Here is a 12137-nt window from a genome sequence, read left to right as displayed (position 1 = left end):
GTTTATTTTGTATCGAATTTATTAAACGAGTTAATTTTAAAAAAAACACGATAACAATGAGGCTGTGCCAAGCTTGTATCGTTTTTAAATGACGAGTTTAATAAATTTGATACAAAATAAACACGAATTTGAGATTATATGTATAACATAACTCATTTTCGCTTGAAATCTAGGTCAAAGCTTCTTCAATACACTTCTCCTGTCATAGTGTCACATTGTCTGTTTATATGATGCTTCATCCACAGAAAAGAAAGTAGCCCGACATAAAATCATTTATTAACAGTACAAAACATAAATCATGTCACATGTATCAACCGATTTTTAAAGTGTTCACACAAAATCAACAAAAATACATATTTCAATCTATTTATATTAAGTAAATCAATAATAATAACAATGTCATAACTGTGTGACGTCACAAGTAATCACGCGAGTGTGTACATGTCATTTGGCGGTTGAAGTTTAAAATGAACACAAGTCAGCGTCACAATCGCTTTCAATAGTGCGACTTCGCTCTGTAGCTGGTCGATTACAGCATGGATTTTTGTTCTTTTAATGGATGTGCACAAGGACATTACTTTATTACTTCAAATGCTGCAAAACACAAGCACAATGGTGTCAGCAGCTTTTGTTTATACTTCATAATTATGATTGTTTGCAGTTAATGATAGATGATATGTTACAAACTTCGGATAGTAGGTCTCGTATTTAAAGATACCCCTACGGAACCTTAATATAAAAGCTCGCGCTGTATGACCTCATCCACCACGTGACTTGATATTGATGTTTGGAAAAGCGACATTTAAGAGGTATTAATTTGGTGATTTTACCCACATAGCTGCACTTTTGTATTGTTTCTGTTGTTATGTAGGTCAGTTCGTTTGACTGTGATCATTATGTATTAGTCATGGTCATCGAAACGCTTTTTTAACGATTTCCGACTTTTTAGGTAAATCCGGAAATTAGGCAATCGCCAAGTAGTAAGTTTTGAAACAATTTTATTTTGAATATAAGGGTAAACTTCTTTGATCTTTGGGGGAGGGTAAAATGAAAGTTCATATTAAGGTTAAACTAGTGTTAGAACATTTATATCCGAGGCTAAGATGTCAACATTTGTGTGAATTATGCAGAAGGATTGTTGGTTATAAATAATAATCATAGAGTGTGTTTAATATTTTAATATGTGGGCATTCAAATTAAACGTCTACATATTACGCGTAAGAAGTTATCGAAACAGAAGAGTTTTTGCAAGTGTCAATATTATAATATATGTTTAAAAGAGATTAGTTTCAGGTTGATGTACATATAATTATTCGCCTGTATATAGGGGTCGCTGAACACCGATGATGATGATGAAGATGAAGATGATGATGATGGTGATAATAATGATTATGATGATGATGATTATGATGATGATGATGATTATGATGCTGATGCTGCTGCTGCTGCTGCTGCTGCTGCTGCTGATGATGATGATGATGTTCATATCAAATTCGATCGGATGGCTCGATACCTTGAGGGTCGATATTTTCACGCGCGATGATTTTCTGATTTTGTAAGAAATGACCATATATTAGGAGACGAAACTTTATTGGACATTGATACGCAATTGCCGCGAAAATCTTCAGATAGAACATCAAACCGGTTCGGTGAATTTCTACTTGATATATGTAAATCTCAGGGCTTACGTGTTTGCAACGGACGTCTTGGAAATGACGCCGACGTTGGAAGGTCAACATGTTACACACATAACGGTGAGAGCGTGGTAGATTATCTATTACTAGAAGCTCTAATTTTGATTATATTAAACACTTTAATGTACACGACTTTACACCATTCTTAATCACGCCCCGATTTCATTTAATCTTAAGGTATTAACGGTAAAATCCGAACAATTGAATAGCAAAGTGATCTTCAAATGGAATGTAGAGCATAAAGAACAGTTTTTAGAAGATATAAGTCGAGATATTGATATTTTATGTGGACAGTTATTAACAATGAAAAGCAATGATTGTTATACGGATGAAATGGTACAAACATTTACGGTATTTTTAAGCTCTAAAGGAAATAAGTACTTTGAAAAGCGCACTAAGGTAGCAAAAAATACATATTTTACGCAAAGCGACAAAACTATGAAAAAATGGTTTAGTGAAGAATGTCGTGTCAAGAAAAATATTTATACCGTCAATTTAAATACTTATAATTTGAATAAAACTAATGAAAGTAGAACTGAATTACTACAGGCAAAAAAAGATTATAAATATCAATGCAGATTAAGTAAACGCAAGTATAATCAGGCACAGGCACAAACAATGAATGATATGCGAAATAAAAAACCAAAAAATTTTGGAAAATGTTTCGACGGGCGCCAGTAAACGATAACAGTGAAAATGTCAATATCAGTTCCTTTTTTGAGCACTTTAAAAATTATCAAGTGAAACGGTAATTGAAGAAGACGTAGACATCCAGAATTTTGTTGAAAACTTTTCTACTGAGAATTTAACAACATTCGAAGAACTCGACTCTCCATTTACAAAGGATGAAATTAGAAAAGCGGTGAAATTACTAGGAACAAATAAAGCATGCTCTTTTGATAACATTATTTATGAATATTTTAAAGAGGGGATAACATATTGGAAACTCCTTTGGAGATTATGTTTAATTACATTTTAGAAAAGCAATGCTTTCCGAGTTCGTGGTCAAAAGGCGTAGTTTTACCCATATTTAAAAAAGGTGATAATTCAGATCCTAATAATTATCGAGGCATTACATTGACTAGCTGTTTCGCTAAGTTTTTTACTCTGTTGATAAATGAAAGACTGAAACGATGGGTTAAGGAAACAGACTTACTCACCGATGCACAATTCGATTTTAAAAGCAATTATAGTACAATAGATGCAATTTATTGTTGAAGTCGTTCATTGACAAACAACTGCAAAATAAAAAGAAGCTATATTGTTGTTACGTTGACCTACTTAAGTGTTTTGATTCTATTTATAGAAATGGTTTGTGGTTTAAGCTATTGAAGTCTGGATTAGACGGTCGTCTATTTAACGATATTAAGTCAATTATTGTCAAGTAAGATTATGTGTAAAACATATGGGCTCGCTATCTGATTTTTATGATTGTGATATTGGCCTTTTACAGGAAAAAATTGTCACCGATTTTATTTTCAATGTTCGTTAATGATATAGAACTATATTTAAATGAAAATAACGATGCAGGTTTAACATTAGACCAACTTTCAATTTATTTGTTATTGTTTGCAGATGATGCTGTAATATTTTCTGATACTGTTGAAGGTCTTCATAGATCTTTAAATAATTTGCAGCATATTGTGAAAAGTGGAAACTTAAGGTTAATGTTAATAAAACAAAAATAGTTGTTTATAAAAAGGGAGGTTATAACAATGAAAATGTAAATATTTATTACAATGATGAATTGATAGAAAAGGTTCAATCTTTTAACTATCTTGGCATTGTTTTGTCAAGTGGGGGATCATTTATGAATGCTACGCAAACATTAGCAGATAAGAACTTAAGGTTATGGGAAATTTGTTTGGGATAACTAGGGGGAAAGAAATTCCTGTTAAAATTATGTTGGGTTTATTCGACTCATTTGTGTCATCAATTTTGTGCTATTCTTGTGAAGTATGGGGCTTTTGTAGAGCTGAAAATATAGAAAGGGTTCATAGAAAATTTCTGAAAAGACTTCTTGGTGTAAAAATAAGCACTAGTAACTCTGCAATATATGGTGAACAGGACGGTACCCTCTGTATGTTACTAGGCATATACGAATTGTTAAATATTTTCTTAAACTGTATCAATTTAAAAGAGACAATTGCATTTTATACAATACATTGCAAAGCCTTCGATATGATGCGGAAAATAACGCAAATTCAAACAATTGGTGTTCTAATGTACGCACTATATTACAAAATGCAGGATTCAATGAAGTATGGTTATATCCGGAGTCGATTAATATTGATTATTTTATTCCTAATTTTAGAAGAAGGTTAATCGACTCGTTTATTGGACATTGGAAAAATGATATAAACTCATTAAGTTCACTAGTGTTATACAGAGAACTAAAATGCACTATACATATGTCATCGTATATAGATAAATTGTATAGCTATAGACTTAGGAATATTATTGCTAGATTAAGATTGTCCTCTCATATGTTAAATGTTGAAAGAGGAAGATATGTTAATATTGAAATAAATATCAACGTAATGTGTTTTATGTGTTTATAATGATATCGAAGATGAATATCACTTTGTTTTGATTTGTCCGAAATATAATGACATTAGGAAAAAATACATAACTAAATTTTACTATGCAAGACCAAGCATGTTTAAATTCATTCAATTATTAAACTCGGAAAATGATGCATGTCTACGAAAACTAGCTTTGTATTGCAAACATGCTTTTAAGCTACGATATACTGCTTTGAATAATAATGCTTAACTTTTAACATGTTGAAATCATTGTTAGTTCATATATGTATGTATGTATAATGCACTCTCGCATTTATCAACTATTGCCATGCCATGTCTTATGTTATTGTAACAACGATGAACTGTATATGTTCAAGTTAACAATAAATTTTCTGTTCTGTTCTGTTCTGTTCTGATGTTATTTTCGCGGTCCAAAGTTAGAATTTCACACTTTTTGCTTGGGTCGATGTCATTTTCGCAGGTTCAGGTACAAATTTCACACCTTGATTTGTGTGCTTGGCTTTATTAAGTACAATCGATAAATATTGCTTGATTGGTATTATTATTATTATTATTATTATATTATTATATTATTATTATTATTATTATTATTATTATAATTATTATTATTATTATATTATTATTATTATTATTATTTTATTATTATTATTATTATTATTATATTATTATATTATTCTTCTTCTCATTATTATTATCATTTATTTCAAAATCAAATAGTTTAACATTTTGAGCAAACATGCTATCACTTTAAGTTCTGTCTGTACTTGGTATCCATCAAAACATGCGAAATACGACGAGTGTATGGTTACTTTGTCAAATAAATACAATACATAGCGTAGCAAATAACAATCGAGGTTAAGAAGACTTTGTAACGTATCAAATAAAACATCACCTTCTGAATGGAATCCCGCTTGGCTCGATATCGAGCCATCGTGTTTCGACTGTATAATGTTACTCAAGAATTGAGGAACAGGCTCGAGGTTGCGCAAAGTAAACACAATATATTTGTTGTATATTAAGATTATAGTGCCGATATTGATAAAGAGCAATTCAAATGTCCTAACTGATTATTTCTTAATAATTGTACATGAACCTCATTAGTCAATGACTGTACATGTACCTCATCAGTCAATACCTGTACATGTTCGTAATCAGTCAATAACAATGCATTCACATCATCAATCATTAACAAGACATGCATCTCTTCAGTAAATGACTGTAAATGCACCTCATCAGTCAATAACTTTACATGTACCTCATCAGTAAATAAATGTAGTTGTTATTCATCAATTGGTAGTTGTGCATTAGCTCATCAGTAAATAACTGTACATGCACCTCATCAGACAATACCTGTACATGTTCGTAATCAGTCAATAACAATGCATTCACATCATCAATCATTAACAAGACATGCATCTCTTCAGTAAATGACTGTAAATGCACCTCATCAGTCAATAACTTTACATGTACCTCATCAGTAAATAAATGTATATGTAACTCATCAATTGGTAGTTGTGCATTAGCTCATCAGTAAATAACTGTACATGCACCTCATCAGACAATAACTGTACATGTACCTCATCAGCAAATTACTGTTAATGTTCCTTATCAGTGAATAACTCTACATATATTTCATCTGTGAATAACTGTACATGGTATTATCGGTCAATAACTGTACATGTATTTATTTGACAATAACTGTACATTTATTTACCAGTCGATAACTGAGCATATACATCATCAGTGGATAACTGTACATGTGTCACATCAGTCAATAGCTTTACATGAACATCATCAGTGGATAACTGTACATGAACCTAATTAGTCAATACCTGTACATGCACCTCATCAGTCAATAACTGTTCATGTACCTAAGAAGTAAATAACTGTACATGCATCTCATTTGTAAATACTGTACATGTACCTCATCAATGGATAACAGTACATGTTCCTCATCAGTCAATAAAAAACATGCACTTCATCAGTCAATAACTGTACATGTACCTCACCAGTGAATAACTGTACATGAACCTAGTCAGTGAATAATTGTACATGAACCTAGACAGTCAATAACTGTACGTTCACTTCATCAGTAAATAACTGTACATTTACGTCAACAGTGAATATCTGTACATGTACCTCATCAGTTAATATGTGTACATGTATTTCATCAGTCCATTACTGTATATGTACGTCATTAGTGAAAAACTATACATGCATCTCATTAGTCAATTACTCTACATGTAACTCATCGGCGGATAACAGTACATAAACCTCATCAGTCAATACTGTACATGCACCTCATCAGTAAAAAACTGTACATGTTCCTCATCAGTCAATGACTGTACATGTACCTCATCAGTCAATAACTGTACATGCACCTCATCAATAAATATTTGCATATGCACGTCACCAGTAAATAACTGTACATGTACCGCATTCGTAATAAACTGTGCATATATCACCTCAGAAAGTATCTGTACATGCCTTTCATCAGACATTAACTGTATATGCACGTTATCAGTAAATAAGTGTACATATACCTCATCAGTTGATACTTGTAAATTCATGTCATTAGTAAATAACTGTATATATACCTCATCAGTATGTAACTGTAATTGTACCTCATGAGAAAATATCTGTACATGCACCTCATCAGTTGATAACGGTACATGTACACCATCAGTAAATAACTCTACACGCACCTCATCAGTGAATAACTGTACGCGTACAGGGAATGTCTGTATCTTTTAAAATGGATATTTTTCATTCACAATTTGAGGTCAATGATTTGAACCAATATTTTGTCGGCGAAACAAATATCGCCTAAGAGAAATTTATCACACATTACACATTCATGGATTGAAGAGGTATCCTAATGTTTATATTGACAGCGAAACTGTTTGAATTGCCAACAATTAAATACAAATAGTGTCAAAAATAAAACAATATATCCCCACCAAGTTATCCAATTACTACTTTTAAAGAACAAACATAAGTTATATAATAACACTTGTATTTGACTAACAATGCAAGAATAAGTGACATAAAATGTAAAAAAAACCCATTTAATTGTACGTATTAAACCAAGCTTCCATGCCTGTTACTCCGTGGAGATAATATAATCTACTTTTATTCAGGCTTTTTATGTTGATGGATGAAACGTAACCCTAACACATGGTCTTTGAGAGGAGTATGATTTAACCTCACCTTAACCCAATGACTTTGGACGTAGTTGGAATTAATCTTAGTTTTACCAAAGGACTTTGGACGTACCTGGCGTAAACCTGACCATAACAAAAGGACTTTAAAAGTAAATGGATTTAAGGGCCTTCAATAGTTCAAAGGTGGATGGGAAAGGTACCTTACGTTTACCCAAGGAATTTGAACGTAGTTGGTTTAAACCGATTCCTTACATTCGTCTACCCAAGGACCTTGAATGTAGTTTGTTCTAACCTTACCCTAACACAAGGACAAGGAGCTGGATTTAACAAAACCTTTACCCAAGGACTTTGAACGTAGTTGGGTTAAACCTTACCTAAATCTAAGGATTTCGAATAACCAATTAAACCTTAACCACAATACTTTGAACGTAGTTAGATTTAACCAAACCTTAACCCTTGGACTTCGAATGCTTTATTTGGGTTCCTTGTGGATCCTTCTACTAACATTTATTATGATATTGATCAAATTGATTTAAGCAGTTAAAATGTGTCATTTCAATTGCAATATTTAATGTTATCGTTGTTATTTATTGGGTTCACCAAATACTTTGTGTCAAATGCATTAGAATTCATTGATTAGAAATGGTGTAAAGGACTTCTTGCACGGGTATCTGCACGTGTACCGAGACCTTATATTTGTGATTCAAAATGATTCTACGTAATTCAGGTAATTGTGCTCATTGTGCAAGTTTAAAACATGAAGTCGATATCAAGGACATCTTTAGCCATTTATGTCATACATATTTGAGTAGGCTCTTGCATGGTAAAATGAAATGGCGCTACACGATCTTAAGGAAATGTTATGTATTAGAGCAACATTTACTTTACTTAAGGGATACTTTATGTAAAAGTACAATAAACAGTAGTAATTATAATCTTTATTGTTACTAAAATAATTAGTAAAACATTTATTTCAGATATGTTCTTTATCTTATAAATGCAGGCCTTTAAATTGATTGACAATGACGGATCGTTATTTTTTCTATGCAGGTTAAATACTCATAGCCAACTCCATTTTCTTCCGATTATTCAATGTGAAATAAATATGGCTATGAATTATAAATTATACTGTTTGTTAAATAGTGTTGAATGAAAACGCATTCATTCGATAAATCCATAGTGCACAATACAAACTAAATATGGTCTTAATATCAATATTTCTCATCAACAGACGCAAAATAATAGTTGGTTTACTTGAAGTAAACTTGCTTCTAAATTCATAATTGATTTCAATGCACAATCGTGTTCAAATAGGACGGAATTTCCATTAGCAATGATGTATTCAATTTGCAGGGACGTTTGTTACGTATTACTCATGTTACGTATTACTTATGTTACGTATTCCGAGCACATATTGTCACGTTTGATTGTGACTGTTCTTCCTTGTTGTTGTATGAACCTACACCCTCACGTTGGCATTGTTTGTTTCTTTCTACCCTAACGAATGTACGGTGAACTTTTCTTATTTAGTTTATGTGAACCGTATAACATTTTAACAAGTACTGAAATCGTTTTGCGACCTCTTCAAAAACAGCGTCCATTTGAAAAACCGTGCGTGCGTTTCCATCAAGTACAGGCCGCGTTTCGTATCCGCTCGTGGTCATACTGCAAAGTAAGTTCATGTCATTCAGAAATATTATTTTTACGCGAAGTACCATACATATTCGCGTGACGATGTTCCATCCGTTTGGTTTATCAAGTTATATGACCTTTATAAGAGTCCGGGAAAAAGGTCAGATATTACACTAAGTAAATTTAATATTTACCGAGCAATGTTAATAATAGAATAACGAGAGTTTCAATGATGCGGATTAAACTCTATATAGTATTTAATCAGTTGAATCGGTGTTTTATTCTCAGTTGAAAAATTGAATAGTAAGTGTAATTTCATTGAACATAACGTTATTTAATGTATTGAACATGTTTGTCAGTTTTCATGTATTTTTAACTCTGTAAATTAGTATGTAACATTTACCAAAGCCTAACTAAATATGTAATCCTTCAGCATATGGGTACCTTGATCAAAGCCTAACACCATATGCCAACCTCAATCTTATAGGTAAGTTGATCAACGACTAACAACATATGTTAACCTTCAGGCTATATGCACGTTGATCAAAGCCTAATAGAATATGTCAACATTCAGCTTACAGGCAGGTTGATCAAAGCGTAACAAAAAATGACAACATTCAGCTTATAGGCGCCTTGACCAAAGCCTAACAACATATGTAAACTTTCAGCTTATAGGCACGTTATCAAAACCTAACAACATATGTAAACCTTCAGCCTATAGGCGCGCTGATCAAAGCCTAACAACATATGTCCTCCTTCAGCTTATATTATCGTTTATTAAAACCTTACAAAATATGCCATCCTTCAGCTTATCGGCACGTGTATCAAAGCCTAACAACATATGTCATCATTCAGCTTAAAATCACCTTGATCAAAGCCTAACAACATATGTTACCCTTCAGGTTAAAGGCACCATGGTTAAAGCCTAAAACATACGTCATCCTGAAGCTTATACGCACGTTGATCAAAGCCTAACGACATATGTCATCCTTCAGCTTGTTGATTAAAGCCTAAAACATATGTCATCCTTCAACTTATTCGCACGTTGATCAAAGCCTAGCGACATATGTCATCCTTTAGCTTGTTGATTGAAGCCTAACACATTTGTCATCCATCAGCTTATAATAACCGTGATCAAAGACTCACAAAATATGTCATCCCTTAGCTTGTATGCACGTTGATCAAAGCCTAACAACATATGTCATCTTTCAGCTTATAGGCACGTTGAACAAAGCCTAACAACATATGTCAATCTTCAGCTTATAGGCACGTTGAACAAAGCTTAACAACATATGTCATCCTTCGGCTTATAGGTACGTTAATCAAAGCCTTATAACATGTGTCCACCTTCAGCTTATAGGCACGTTGATTAAACCCTAACGCCATATGTCAATTTTTAGGTCACAGGCACCGTGATCAAAGCCTTATAACATATGTCAACCTTCAGCTTAAGGACACCATGATCAACTCATTACAATATATGTCATTCTTCCGCTTATAGACACGTTGATGAAAGCCTAACAAACTATGTCAACCGTCAGCTTATAGGCACCTTGATAAACGCCTTAAAACAAATGTCAACTTTCAGCTTATATGTACGTTGATCTAAGCTTAACTACATGCGTCATCCTTCAGCATATTGGGACGTTGTTCAACACCTAACAACATATGTCAACATTCAGCTTATGAGGACGTTGATCAAAGCCTAATGTCATATGTCAACATTCAGCTTATAGGCACGTTGATTAAAGCGTAACAATATATGTCAACATTCAGCTTATAGGCACGTTGATCAAAGCCTAACAATATATGTCAACATTCAGCATATAGGCACGTTAATCAAAGCCTATCAACATATAACAACCTTCAGCTGATAGGCACGTGGATCAAAGCCTAACAACATATTTATGCGAAAAACTACAGAAACAATCTCAGTTTCAAAAAGTGTTACATAAACCCTGTTTAATGGCATTGGCTAAATGCCAAAGACATAGAACATGAAAACAAAAATCACGAACAAGAAACATGGAAAAACATTACAAAACACCACAAACAATACATTGCATACATACTATATAAAAAGCTAGGTATTTTTTATCAAGGATTGTTAAGTATCGCCTTGGAACGGTCTGAAAAAAAAGTAAATTGACTGGGTGGAGGGGTGTAAACCAGTTTGTTTGCACAACCTCACTACTATACCAACAATCCCGAATTAAGTAATAACGTATATGGTTGAAAGTCATCAAATAATAAGGTGTTTCTTAAACATTTGCCCTTTCTAGTTATTGCCATAATTTTGTTTAAAATAGGAACTCTTTAATTTTCTATTCATATATACGAATAGGTGTGTTTATCAAGGATTGTTAGGTACCGCCTTGGAACGGTCAGAGTAATGTAAATTTATGTCAACCATCAGTTTAAAGGCACGTGGATCAAAGCCTAACTACATATGTTAATCTTCAGCTTATAGGCAAGTTGATCACAGCCAGACAAAATATGTCATCCTTCAGCTTATCGAAACATTGATCAAAGCCTAACAAAATGCCCCAAACTTCAGCTGAAAGTGGTGTGGATCTAAGTCTCTATACATACCTCAACATGTAGCAGTAATACTTTTGCATCAGGCCGAATTGCATGCCCCTATGTTTAGATACAAGGCACCTGGATCAAAGCATTACTATTTATCCTAGCATTCAGCTTATAGGCACCTTGATCGAAGCCTTACAACATATGACTACCTTTAGCGTATATGCAAGTTGATCAAAGCCTAACAACATGCCCCAAACTTCAGCTTAAAGTGGTGTGGATCAAAGCCTCTATACATACCTCAACATTTAGCTTTAAAACTTTTGCATCAGGCCGAATTGCATGCCCCTATTTTTAGATACAAGGCACCTGGATCAAAGCATTACTACTTGTCCTAGCATTCAGCTAAAACGCACATGTCTCAACGCCTTAGGACATGCGACTACAGTCAGCTTAAAGGCACCTGGACCAGTATTCATAAAAAATGTAGTTAGTCGTTGACCTACGTGCAATATAGGTGATATTTGAGGTACATGCCTCAACCTCCAGCTTAGAGGCACACAAATCAAAGCCTA

Source organism: Mya arenaria, chromosome 16, assembly GCF_026914265.1.
Source record: "Mya arenaria isolate MELC-2E11 chromosome 16, ASM2691426v1".
NCBI classification, from domain to species: domain Eukaryota; kingdom Metazoa; phylum Mollusca; class Bivalvia; order Myida; family Myidae; genus Mya; species Mya arenaria.
The sequence above is the reverse complement of the archived record's forward strand: the minus strand, read 5'-3'. Positions refer to the sequence as shown.